The following is a 14,284-nucleotide window of genomic DNA, read 5'->3' as shown; positions in this document are numbered from 1 at the left end:
CATGGCCCATCAATCCAACCCATATCACATAGCCCGGACGCCCGAGGACCCCTTAATCCAGGACTCCCTCAGTAGCCCCTGAACCAGGCTTCAATGACGATGTATCCGGCGCGCAGATTGTCTTCCGCATTGCAAGGCGGGTTCCCCTTTCCGAATACTCAAAAGTAGTTTTCCGCATACAAAGAGCTGTGTCCGGCTTTGCTTAACATGTGCAACCCTAAGCTGTAAAAAGCAACAATACTTAAAATAAGTCACGTCCACGGGCCACTTTTCCGAAGAGACGTATAGTTCTGGCCTTATTATTATTCTGAACCGTTTTACAGCCTCGTTTCGCATTTCGAGTTATGGATAATGACACGTCTTGTCCAAGAAGAGTCCCCTTATTACGTGATTCTTATCAATAGGGGTCTTGGGTAATCCAACCGTGTTGTTCACACGTCCCCTTGGGAATAGGCGAGATTTAAAGCTTATGAGGGGGTGCTTGATATTCGCTAATACGTCTCCAACATATCTATAATTTATGAAGCATTCATGCTATTTTATTACCTGTTTTGAATGATTACAGGCTTTATTATACACTTTTATATTACTTTTGGGACTAACCTACTAACCGGAGGCCTAACCCATATTGTTGCTTTCCTGCCTATTTCAGTATTTTGAAGAAAAGGAATATCAAACGCAGTCCAAACAGAATGAAACCTTCGGAAAAGTTATTTTTGGAACAGAAGCAATCTCGGGAACTTGGAGTGCAATCCAGGGAAGCATCGAGGAAGCCACGAGATAAGGGGGCGCGCCCACCCCCCTGGGCGCGCCCTCCACCCTCGTGGGCCCCTCGAGGCTCCCTCAACCGACTTCTTTTGCCTATATATTCCCATATACCCTAAAAACATCGGAAAACAAGATAGATCGGGAGTTCCGCCGCCGCAAGCCTCTATAGCCACCAAAAACCTCTCGGGAGCCCGTTCCGGCACCCTGTCGGAGGGGGGATCCCTCACCGGTGGCCATCTTCATCATCCCAGCGCTCTCCATGATGAGGAGGGAGTAGTTCACCCTCGGGGCTGAGGGTATGTACCAGTAGCTATGTGTTTGATCTCTCTCTCTCTCTCTCTCTCTCTCTCTCTCTCGTGTTCTCTCTATGGCACGATCTTGATGTATCGCGAGCTTTGCTATTGTAGTTGGATCTTATGATGTTTCTCCCCCTCTACTCTCTTGTGATGAATTGAGTTTTCCCTTTGAAGTTATCTTATCGGATTGAGTCTTTAAGGATTTGAGAACACTTGATGTATGTCTTGTCGTGCTTATCTGTGGTGACAATGGGATAGCATGTGATCCACTTGATATATGTTTTGGTGATCAACTTGCGGGTTCCGCCCATTAACCTATGCATAGGGGTTGGCACACGTTTTCGTCTTGACTCTCCGGTAGAAACTTTGGGGCACTCTTTGAAGTACTTTGTGTTGGTTGAATAGATGAATCTGAGATTGTGTGATGCATATCATATAATCATGCCCACAGATACTTGAGGTGACAATGGAGTATCTAGGTGACATTAGGGTTTTGGTTGATTTGTGTCTTAAGGTGTTATTCTAGTATGAACTCTATGATAGATTGAACGGAAAGAATAGCTTCATGTTATTTTACTACGGACTCTTGAATAGATAGAACAGAAAGGATAACTTTGAGGTGGTTTCGTACCCTACCATAATCTCTTCGTTTGTTCTCCGCTATTAGTGGATTTGGAGTGACTCTTTTTTGCATGTTGAGGGATAGTTATATCATCCAATTATGTTATTATTGTTGAGAGAACTTGCACTAGTGAAAGTATGAACCTTAGGCCTTGTTTCCTAGCATTGCAATACCGTTTACGCTCACTTTTATCATTAGTTACCTTGCTGTTTTTATATTTTCAGATTACAAAAACCTATATCTACCATCCATATTGCACTTGTATCACCATCTCTTCGCCAAACTAGTGCACCTATACAATTTACCATTGTATTGGGTGTGTTGGGGACACAAGAGACCCTTTGTTATTGGTTGCAGGGTTGTTTGAGAGAGACCATCTTCATCCTACGCCTCCCACGGATTGATAAACCTTAGGTCATCCACTTGAGGGAAATTTTCTACTGTCCTACAAACCTCTGCACTTGGAGGCCCAACAACTTCTATCAGAAGAAGGTTGTGTAGTAGACATCAAGCTCTTTTCTGGCGCTGTTGCCGGGGAGCGCTAGGTAAGCGGCACTCACACCCCGTCAACTAAGCTCTTTTCTGGCGCCGTTGCCGGGGAGGTGAGTGCTTGAAGGTATATCTTTAGATCTTGCAATCGAATCTTTTTGTTTCTTGTTTTATCACTAGTTTAGTTTATAAAAGAAAACTACAAAAAAATGGATTTAATTTGTCTCATACGCTTCATCTTTTTAATATCTTTCATGGAAATGATGGAAAGGAAAATTGTGCTCAAGTTCTAGAAGAAGAATGCATTAGAATGTTTGGCACTAAATCTTTGTATGATGAGCATGAATGCAATGTTGTTAGTATGAATTCTATGAATATCCATGATGCTAATGATATGCAAAGCCACAAGCTTGGGGATGCTATGTTTGATGAAGATGATATGTTTAGTCCCCCAAGTTTTGATGAAAATATTTATTATCATGAAAGCATGCCTCCTATTTATGATGATTATATTGATGAAAGTGGATTTGGAGAGGCCATGACTTTATTTAGTGATGAATCCACTATTTCAGAAGAGGTTCCAATTGATTATGAGAACAAAGTTGCTATCTATGATGATTATTGTGATGACTTGTATGCTACTAAGAATAATGATAACCATGAAACTTGTCATCATGATTTTAGTTTTGAATGGGATTATGCCTCACATGATAATTATTTTGTTGAGTTTGCTCCCACTACTATTCTTGAGAAGAAATTTGCTTATGTGGAGAGTAGTAAATTTTCTATGCTTGTAGATCATGAAAAGAATGCTTCAGGTGCTGGTTATATTGTTGAATTCATTCATGATGCTACTGAAAATTATTATGAGAGAGGAACATATGCTTGTAGGAACTGCAATAATATCAAGTTTCCTCTCTATGTGCTTCAAGTTTTGAACTTATGCTTGTTTTGCCTTCCTATGCTAGTTGATTATTGTTCCCAGAAGTTGTTTTCTCACAAAATCCCTATGCATAGGAAGTGGGTTAGACTTAAATGTGCTAGTCATATTCTTCATGATGCTCCCGTTATGTTTCAATTCTTATCTTTTATGTGAGCATCATTGTCATCATCATGCCCAGCTAAAAAGACATTAAAGAAAAGCGCTTGTTGGGAGACAACACAATATTTACCTTTACTATTTTTGTGTGTCCACATGATTATGCTACTGTAGTAATCATGTTTTATAGCTTTTGTTTCAATAAAGTGCCAAGTAAGACCTTTAGGATAGCTTACGGTGATAGTTGTGTTGATCCTGCTGAGAATCAGAAACTTTTGCACTCAGTAAATTAGTGTTTTTAATTCACAGAAACGTTATTCTGAACTGATTCTTCTTGATCTGGATTGGTACATAAATTTCTTAGGACTTCCTAATTTGGTGGGATTTTTGGAGTTTCAGAAGTATACGTTTGATACAGATTACTACAGACTGTTCTGTTTTTGACATATTCTGCTTTCATTGTGTTGTTTGATTATTTTGATGAATCTATGAGTAGTATCGGAGGGTATGAACCATAGGTAAGCTGGAATACAGTAGATATTACACCAATATGAATTTAGAATGAGTTCATTACAGTACCTAAGTGGTGGTCTTATTTTCTTGTACTAACGGAGCTTACGAGTTTTCTGTTGAGTTTTGTGTTGTGAAGTTTTCAAGTTTTGGGTAAAGATTCGATGGACTACGGAATAAAGAGTGGCAAGAGCCTAAGCTTGGGGATGCCCAAGGCACCCCAATGCAATATTCAAGGACAACCAAGAGCCTAAGCTTGGGGATGCCCCGGAAGGCATCCCCTCTTTCGTCTTCGTTCATCGGTAACTTTACTTGGAGCTATATTTTTATTCACCACATGACATGTGTTTTGCTTGGAGCGTCTTGTTAGTACTTGCTTGCTGCTATTTATATTAATGTTTTGCATCTTTATTTTCAATAAAAAATGTCAAGGATAGCCTTTACCATGCTTATTTTGCTAGTATACATGTTGCTGTTTGAAAACAGAAAGTTTACCGTTGTTGCAAAAATTCTCTTGAAAAGTCAGAGAATGTTATAATGTTGAAACTTTTCGCATACTGAGATCTGATAAATCTTCTACAGCATAGTATTTTTCTCATAATTTTTGGAGTTAGGGAAGTATGATGAATCTTGCATTCTTTACAGACTATACTGTTTTGGCATATTGCTGTTATGTTTGCATTGTTTGCATATGTTTGCTTGTTAATGATTCTATTTGAGGATAGGAGTATTAAATATGCGGAGACATTTAGTATGAAATGTTGAATTATTATTTTAATGATTTGCTACAGTAGAAAATGGTAAGGTTTTGCATTGGTTTATACTAACCTATCTCACGAGTTCTTGTTGAGTTTGGTGTGGATGAAGCTTTTGAGAAATAGAGAAACCATGATATGAGAGGAATTAAGGAGACACAAAAGTTCAAGCTTGGGGATGCCCAAGGCACCCCAATATAATATTTCAAGAAGTCTCAAGCATCTAAGCTTGGGGATGCCCCGTTAGGCATCCCGCCTTTCTTCTTCAACAACTATCGGTTAGTATCGGTTGAGCCTAAGTTTTTGCTTCTTCACATGAGTTGCGCTATCCTTGCAATGTCATTTTATTTTGCTTTGCTTGCTGTTTGAATAAAGTACTTAAGATCTGAAATTCTTAAATGAGAGAGAGTCTTCACATAGTTACATAATTATTTAGCTACTCATTGATCTTCACTTATATCTTTTTGGAGTAGTTTGTCATTTACTCGTGTGCTTCACTTATATCCTATGAGTAAATGGTTGAATGAGTTGAATGTCATAAATCTGAAATTATATATGTCTCATTTGCTTATCCCATGGGGAGTAATGACTTCACATCTAAGAAGTAGAGGTTGTAAATTTATTGAAGGTTAGCAAGCATTGTATTGGTCATTTGAACAATTCATGAAAGAATATTGAAGGAAGAGAGATTTCACATATAAATATACTATCTTAGACATCTTTTATAATTGTGAGCACTCATTAAGTATGACATGCTAAAGAGTTGATGTTGGACAAGGAAGACAACATAATGGGTTATGTTTTCTCACATCTCAGTTAAAGTATATTGTCATGGATCATTCAAACATGTTGAGCTTGCCTTTCCCCCTCATGCTAGCCAAATTCCTTGCACCAAGTAGAGATACTACTTGTGATTCCAAATATCCTTAAACCCAGTTTTGCCATGAGAGTCCACCTTACCTACCTATGGATTGAGTAAGATCCTTCAAGTAAGTTGTCATTGGTGCAAGCAATAAAAATTGCTCTCTAAATATGTATGATCTATTAGTGTAAAGAAAATAAGCTTTATACGATCTTGTTATGGAAGCAATAAAAGCGATGGACTACATAATAAAGGTCCATATACAAGTGGCAATATAAAGTGACGTTCTTTTGCATTAAGATTTTGTGCATCCAACCATAAAAGCGCACTACAACCTCTGCTTCCCTCTGCGAAGGGACTATCTTTTACTTTATGTCTTTTACTTTATGCAAGAGTCAAGGTGATCTTCACCTTTCCCTTTTTCATTTTATCCTTTGGCAAGCACCTCGTGTTGGAAAGATCCTGATATATATATCCAATTGGATGTAAGTTAGCATGAACTATTATTGTTGACATCACCCAAAGGTGAATACGTTGGGAGGCAACACTATAAGCCCATATCTTTCTCAGTGTCCGATTAAAGCTCCATAACCATAAGTATTGCGTGAGTGTTAGCAATCATGGAAGACTATATGATAGTTGAGTATGTGGAGTTTGCTAAATCAAAGCTCTGACATAGACCCTTCCTGGAAATAAGATGAATTGTAATTGTTTGATGACTGAGAATGAAGTTTGCTAGTTTTCAAGAAAGTTTATGGTCTATGCTTTAACATGTGAATTGCTTGTTGCTTATTCGTGAGAAGTTTTATGAGATGAGCCACTGTTATGACATATAATCATGCTAGAAAAGGTGATTGAAACTATCATTGATCAAACTTGTGCACCTTCTAGCATTCACTCTTCATAAATTCTTTCTTTTATCATTTACTTACTCGAGGACGAGCAGGAATTAAGCTTGGGGATGCTGATACGTCTCCAACGTATCTATAATTTATGAAGCATTCATGCTATTTTATTATCCGTTTTGAATAATTACGAGCTTTATTATACACTTTTATATTACTTTTGGGACTAACCTACTAACCGAAGGCCCAGCCCATATTGCTGTCCTCTTGCCTATTTCAGTATTTCGAAGAAAAGGAATATCAAACAGAGTCCAAACGGAATGAATCCTTCGGAAAAGTTATTTTTGGAACAGAAGCAATCCCGGAACTTGGAGTGCAAGCCAGGGAAGCATCAAGGAAGCCACGAGATAGGGGGCACGCCCACTCCCCTAGGCGCGCCCTCCACCCTCGTGGGCCCCTCGAGGCTCCCCCGACCAACTTCTTTCGCCTATATATTCCCATATACCCTTAAAACATCGAAGAACAAGATAGATCGGGAGTTCCGCCGCCGCAAGCCTCTGTAGCCACCAAAAACCTCTCGGGAGCCCGTTTCGGCACCCTGCCGGAGGGGGATCCCTCACCGGTGGCCATCTTCATCATTCCGACACTCTCCATGACGAGGAGGGAGTAGTTCACCCTCGGGGCGGAGGGTATGTACCAGTAGCTATGTGTTTGATCTCTCTCTCTCTCGTGTTCTCTCTATGGCACGATCTTGATGTATCGTGAGCTTTGCTATTGTAGTTGGATCTTATGGTGTTTCTCCCCCTCTACTCTCTTGTGATGAATTGAGTTTTCCCTTTGAAGTTATCTTATCGGATTGAGTCTTTAAGGATTTGAGAACACTTGATGTATGTCTTGCCGTGCTTATCTGTGGTGACAATGGGATATCACGTGATCCACTTGATGTATGTTTTGGTGATCAACTTGCGGGTTTTGCCCATGAACCTACGCATAGGGGTTGGCACACGTTTTCGTCTTGACTCTCCGGTAGAAACTTTGGGGCACTCATTGAAGTACTTTGTGTTGGTTGAATAGATGAATCTGAGATTGTGTGATGCATATCATATAATCATGCCCACAGATACTTGAGGTGACAATGGAGTATCTAGGTGACATTAGGGTTTTGGTTGATTTGTGTCTTAAGGTGTTATTCTAGTATGAACTCTATGATAGATTGAACGGAAAGAATAGCTTCATGTTATTTTACTACGGACTCTTGAATAGATAGAACAGAAAGGATAACTTTGAGGTGGTTTCGTACCCTACCATAATCTCTTTGTTTGTTCTCCGCTATTAGTGGATTTGGAGTGACTCTTTGTTGCATGTTGAGGGATAGTTATATGATCCAATTATGTTATTATTGTTGAGAGAACTTGCACTAGTGAAAGTATGAACCTTAGGCCTTGTTTCCTAGCATTGCAATACCGTTTACGCTCACTTTTATCATTAGTTACCTTGCTCTTTTTATATTTTCAGATTACAAAAACCTACATCTACCATCCATATTGCACTTGTATCACCATCTCTTCGCCGAACTAGTGCACCTATACAATTTACCATTGTATTGGGTGTGTTGGGGACACAAGAGACTCTTTGTTATTTGGTTGCAGGGTTGTTTGAGAGAGACCATCTTCATCCTATGCCTCCCACGGATTGATAAACCTTAGGTCATCCACTTGAGGGAAATTTGCTACTGTCCTACAAACCTCTACACTTGGAGGCCCAACAACGTCTACAAGAAGAAGGTTGTGTAGTAGACATCATTCGCTGCCTCTATAAGAGGACAAAGACCCATCTGTTCACCTCACGCCTTCTCCTTCATCTACCTTTCAATCCCCGAGCTACAGCGCCCAAGTCCCAAACTTTCTTTCTGCCCCATCTCCTCCAGCAATGGCCGGATCTGGCTTTCAGGGCAAGTGGATGGCCTCCTCAGTAACAGAGAAGAACATCCAGGACCTGCGCGAGGCGAGGTACGTGACGACGGAGATCAAACACAGGCTTCCAACCCCAGGGCAGATCATCCCCCCAGAGCCCGGCGAAAGGGTGGTTTTTATTCCTCACTCCCTCTGAGGACTCGGGTTTTCCCTTCACCCATTCGTCCGAGGTCTCATGTACTACTACGGGCTGGATTTCCATGATCTGGCCCTGAATTCCTTCCTCCACATCTCAGCGTTTATCATCGTGTGTGAGGCATTTCTCTGCGTCCCTCCACACTTCGGCTTATGGCTCAAAGTATTCAATGTAAAGCCGAAGGTGGTTGAAGGCCAACACACCGAGTGCGGCGGTTCCATGGTGAGCAAGCTCAACCGCTTTTCTTGGCCCAAAGGAAGATTTGTGGATACTATCAAGGTGTGGCAGCAGGAGTGGTTCTATATCACCGAACCCCGTGGCACCGAATGGGCTGCTGCACCTGCCTTCAGATTTGGACCTTTGCTGCGGCTCGCCTCCTGGACCAACAAGGGCCTAGATTGGGGGTCCCCGGACAACGTGTCGGTGCTGTAGAAGCGCGTCAAGAGCATGATAAACAAGGACATCACCCTTGCTGATGTGATTCAGGTGATGCTCATCCGTCGAGCTCTCCCTTGCCAACGACGACCTCTCAAAATGTGGGAGTTCAATCTGGAGGGGCCATAGACTCCGCAGCACTTCTATGGCACGATGCACAAAAAGATCTAGAAGTTGCTTTTTAAGAAGCAGAAGACGTGGCCATGGACATCCAACGACACCAGCCTCGACTGCAAAAATTCGGCATCCCCAGTAAGTATCATATTGCTGAACACTACTTAGCCTGTCAATCTTAAGGAGGGGTCCTGAGAATTCCATCTCCTAAACAGGACTGGATAAATAAGGCTGAGCGGATTAAGTGTCCGGCCACGCTCCCCAAAACCCCAGCCGATCCTCTGTTAATGAAGATGCTAGTCCTGGCGCCCTATCTGGCGCCATCAAAGAAGGACAAGAAAAATAAGAAGACCAAGGAGGCCCGAGGCGACCTCCATCTCGAAAAGACTTCGGGCGCCGTGTCTGGAGGAACCGAAGCTCCTTCCTCCAGTGAGGAAGACGAAGATGAGGAGGAGGAGGAGGAGGAGGAGGTAGAGAACCCTCCTCCCAAGGGGAAAAAGAGAGCGGCCTCCATAGATCCGGAGGAGGGGGCATCCCAAGAAGGGAAGGGTATCCCTCTCTGATGACTCAGATTCGGGCACCGAAGTCGTTCCCAAGCACCGCTCCCGCACCAAGCCCCTTGCCGAATCGTGAGTTTCCTAAGATGTCTTATATACATCTAATTATTTTTATAGATTATAAGAATAATATCAAATTTCATATCATAGACCGGCCCTCGACATTCCTCAAGAATCATCGTCATTGGGGGATCTTTCGCCGGACAAGATGGAGAGCGAGATGCCTCCACGAGCTTCCTTGCCTCCTAGGGCGGATGATCCAGAGGTGTCATCCCAAAGGTTTTCTCCGGGCTCCGGAGTAGTACGGGAGAGGACCAATGCGGCACCGGAGGCTGCCGATAACATGGAGGGCGCAACCCCTATGGAGACCGGCCATGGGGGTCTTGGGTCATCCAACCCTCAGCCAGATACTGTTCCAAAGACCCAAACAGTTCTGGAATCGGATCGTAGCCACCTCTGCGGGAGGGGGAGACATTGACCTCTATGAATGTAGAGGCGCCGAACAAGCTGATGGATGCACTACAAGGTGCATCCCTCTTGGAGGAGCACCGTACCTTAATGGGTACGGTGGTTGAAAAAGTTCAGTCCGCCAAGAGCAGACTGGACGAAGCCTTCACGAGCCTACTAACAGGCTTCGAGGTATGCGATGTAATGTCTTTTAGCCGCTTTTCATAACAAATCTGTCTATATATAGATAGTAGCCCCTGAGACTCTGTTTGGCCAACGAAGGAGGGCGAATAGAGGGTTTATAGGTACCCGTAGTAAATAACATATTTAGCCTTTTTGATAATCATCAGGCTTCACTGTTAGCAGCGACCGCTCAGGCCGCCGAAGTTTCCGAACTGAAGCGGAAACTGCAGCTGGTCGATGAGGACAATATCCGGATTAACAAGTAGTTCGACGAAGCGCAAGGTATGTTTCCAGTGCTCCATATTACAATGAATTAATTTGAAAATGCTTAAGTGAAGCTCACGCGCTGCTATATGCATAATTGCAGACGGCGCTGCTGAGGTCGAGACCGTCAAAAGTGACCTTGCCCGTGCAAAGGAGTAGGCAAGGGTGAGCAATGCGGCCGCTGAGAAAGTGACTGCCGATTTGAAGGAGGAACAGGCCACCCGGCGCCAGTTTGAGGAGCGCGTATCTAAGATTGAGCAAGAGCTCAAGGACGCGATTCGCAAGTGCGAGCTCCTTGAGGAGGGGAATAAAGAGAAGGCGGCCGAACTCGCCAAGGCCCTTCAGGACGCGCAAGAGGCAAGCTCCGAATCCCGAGCGGCTCGCGAGGAGCTCCGACAAGCTGGACAGACAGCGACTGTTAAGCTCTTTCTTTTACAGTCTAAGTTTGGCGATCAGAGGTATGCCTTACTGAATCGACTATGGAGTTCTCCAGACTCCTTTGCGAATCTACCGAAGAGCACCACAGACGCAGCGCAATTCTATCGTGCCCAGGAGGGGCATGCGACGGAGAAGCTGTTCTAGTCGCAATATGCGATGCAGGAGCATTCGATGCTGTTGAATAACCAGATGGCACAATGGGACGAGTTACACAAGATGTCCGGAGTGGCCATGAAGGAGGTGATACTCCAGCTATGGCCTGGGGAATCCGTTCCGAGCAGTTATTTTGGCCTAGTACGGTGACTCATCGATGCCGTGCCCCGAATTGATGCCATCAAACGTCCGGTGTGCATAGAAGGTGCACAAAGGGCCTTCGCCCATGTCAAGGTGCACTGGGCCAAGATGAAAGCCGTCGTTGTCGCGGTGGAGGGTCCTCCCGAAGGCAAGGACCACCGCAGCCTGAGTGTTATTTAAACGACATCCTAGAGGGTGCTCGTTTGATAGAGGGTCAATGCTCAAAGGACATCATATTCAATTGAATGTATTTGAATGACCTGATCGTGTGTATTATAGATATTAAGGCTTTGTAATATATTTGCACCTTTATCTGCAATTGCTTTCCTCCTGTGCGGCCGTTTTTTGTACGCCTGAGAGTTTTCTAGTCGTCGGCTTCGACCCCCACGTAGATGCTATGGGGGTGTTCGGAATGGCACCTGAACACTCTTGACCCAACATCTTGGTCCGTGACGGAGGTGTTAGTGCGTCGAACCAGGCAATCGGACTATACGGCTTTACCGCTCTCACTTATCCATAGGAGTTTGATGATGGGGCTATAAAATAGCCCCTGGTATGTATGCGGCTATTCGAATGCGGATGCGTTATGTATATGACTGGAAAAATAGTCCTTCGTTTAAAACGGAAAAATCGTTAAAGATTTAGTAAGTCACCGAATGGCTGACCAGCTCTCGCCGCATCATGACAGTCAGTTTTCGGCTTTCTCTACTGAGGTGCTTGACTAGATGAACCATAAACACAACCGTAGTAGTTCTCCCTTTACTACCCTAGCCGAACAAACGGAACGTAAGGTAGCAAACATAGGAGCCGGGCAACCCAACTATTGACCAAAGACATGATTCGGAGCCGATGCATATGATGCCAAGCTCAGGATGCCGAAGTGTGCTACAAAGCTGTTCGGGCTTTCGTTTAATGGCTCATAAGTGGCCGTATAGAGCCCCTGGCAATGGATGTCAAGGTATGTGTCACAACTGGAGAGACGGACTACAGTTTTATAAATAAAGTTGATACCGAAAAATTGTCACTACTAGAATCTGATTGATACGTCGAGACGTGATCTTACGGAGGGTACCATAAGCACCAAAATCATTTTACATGCCGGGGGTCTGATAACAAGGAGAAAAGCTCAGTACAGGTCCTTTTAGATAAAGTTTGGTCAGAAGAGTCCTTTGGATGTCCTGTCGCACATCTGCGCCGCTTTCGTACTGTAGAGAGGGGTTCCTTGAAGGAAACGGTCTTCTGATTGTCATACGGAATCAGGCTTGGAGTGAGTCCTTGTAAGTCTGTAGGACACATGGGCTCGAATGCGCCTGTGGTAAAAAGGTAAGCGAAAAAAGGTGGAAGATCATATAGGGTCGAGTCATACTATAGACCTTCCTGTATTGTGCCTTCGCTGATGCCCAAGGTATTTGAGTGCGTAATTATGCATGCATGGTATGAATTCCGCGGGTGTGCGCGGTGATCAACGGAGGCGGAACTACTAGTCTAGCTCTGGATGTATCGAGCCACCAGCTTGCGAGACTGACTGGACTCTTTTATCAAAGTTTGGCGGCTTGATGACCGCCGAGGTGTGCGGCTTAAGTGGGCCGCTCTGTACCTCGACTGCGAGAGCTGCAGTGTGCTCCTCTGTGCAGAGGGAGCGTTCCATGTTTCCATTGACTGTTATAACACCGCATGGACCTGGCATCTTGAGCTTTAAATAAGCATAGTGTGGCACCGCATTGAATCGAGCAAAAGCGGTCCATTCGAGCAATGCGTGATAGCCACTTCGGAAGGGTACAATATCAAAGATCAAGTCTTCACTGCGGAAGTTGTCGGGCGACGGAAGACAACCTCCAACGTTATTGAGCCCGAGCAGCGGGCCTCTACGCCAGGTGTCGGGGATATACCCCGCGGTATGACCCGACCGGATATATGACCCGGCCGGACTTGATGTTTCATTGGTAACCGCCAGAAGATTGGCGACTCACATGTCCGGTGGCTCACTGGTGTGACGACTCACAAGCCTGAAGACTCATGGGTGACCCGGCGGGTGCTTTAGACGGACAACAAGGCCCAAGGCCCAGTATGCCGGTTCATATAAAGGTGGGCCGGCTTAAGAGGAAAGGGATGATGAATATTTCCTTTACGAGGAAGCAAGACCCGGACTTGTAGTCAACTTGTAAGAAAAGATAGACTAGTCCTAGTCCTACTAGGACTCCACATGTAACCCGCCCCTCTAACTTATATAAGGAGGGGCAGGGCTCCCCAAAGAGGGGCAAGCAACAAGAAACAATATCTAGGGTTAGACATAAAGAGGAGAGCCGGCTTACGACGACTCCCTCATGATCATAATGAGACCTAGCCACAAACAGCATGTAGGGTTATTACCGGATGATGTTTCCCGGGGCCCGAAGCTGTCTAAATCCTCGTCTTGTGTGTTGTGTCTCTCGATTCCGCTCAACCCCTTCAAGCTACCACATAGATGCGTTGCCGTCGCGACAAGTCCTTACATTAGGACATCTGCCGTGACAAATCCACGACAGTTGGCGCCCACCATGGGGCCCGCGCACGGTGGTATTGAGTTCTTGGAGGGATATATTCCAGGCCGAGAAGCTCGTAAATCTTCCAAATGAAGACGAGCTGGCCGTTAACGCGAGAAGTTCGACAAAGTCAAGATGAGAAGGTTTGATATCGAAAGAAGCTAGGGTTTCGTGTGCGTCACCACACTTGACCTGTCGATCCGCCCGTCCGGGTGAGGTTGGTTTCCATCGGAACAGCGGGTGTGATCTGGTGAGACCGAGACTGACTCAGAATATTTCGTTGTTTAATTGCCACTTTCTACTGCGAGAGCCGGCAGAGAGGGATTTGCATCTGCTCCAAGATCGTCAGTTAGAATAAAAAAATAATTTCGGCAGCAGCAAGGCGTGGAGCAGTTCCGTTTGTAAAAGACAGACACGCTGACGTGTTAATGGCCAGCGGATTGTGTGCCGCCGCACGGGTCTTTCGGTGATCCAATGAATCCAACCGGAGATCAAATTCCGTTGTTTCGGTGCTACAGAATTCAGTCAAAGATGTGTTTGAGACCGACATCAACTTGGAGTTGTACTATTAATTATCCAGCCTCCAGGCGTGATTCTCTTGGGTACCTAGCATTGGAAACTGATCTGGTGGGGCACGCCTGTGCAAAATAATTGCAGCCACATATGAGCCACGTAAAAAACAAAATTTCTGCACCATCAAGTCCCGAGGCATCTCACCATACGTACTACTTCCAA

Source organism: Triticum aestivum, chromosome 3B (assembly GCF_018294505.1).
Source record: "Triticum aestivum cultivar Chinese Spring chromosome 3B, IWGSC CS RefSeq v2.1, whole genome shotgun sequence".
NCBI classification, from domain to species: domain Eukaryota; kingdom Viridiplantae; phylum Streptophyta; class Magnoliopsida; order Poales; family Poaceae; genus Triticum; species Triticum aestivum.
The sequence above is the reverse complement of the archived record's forward strand: the minus strand, read 5'-3'. Positions refer to the sequence as shown.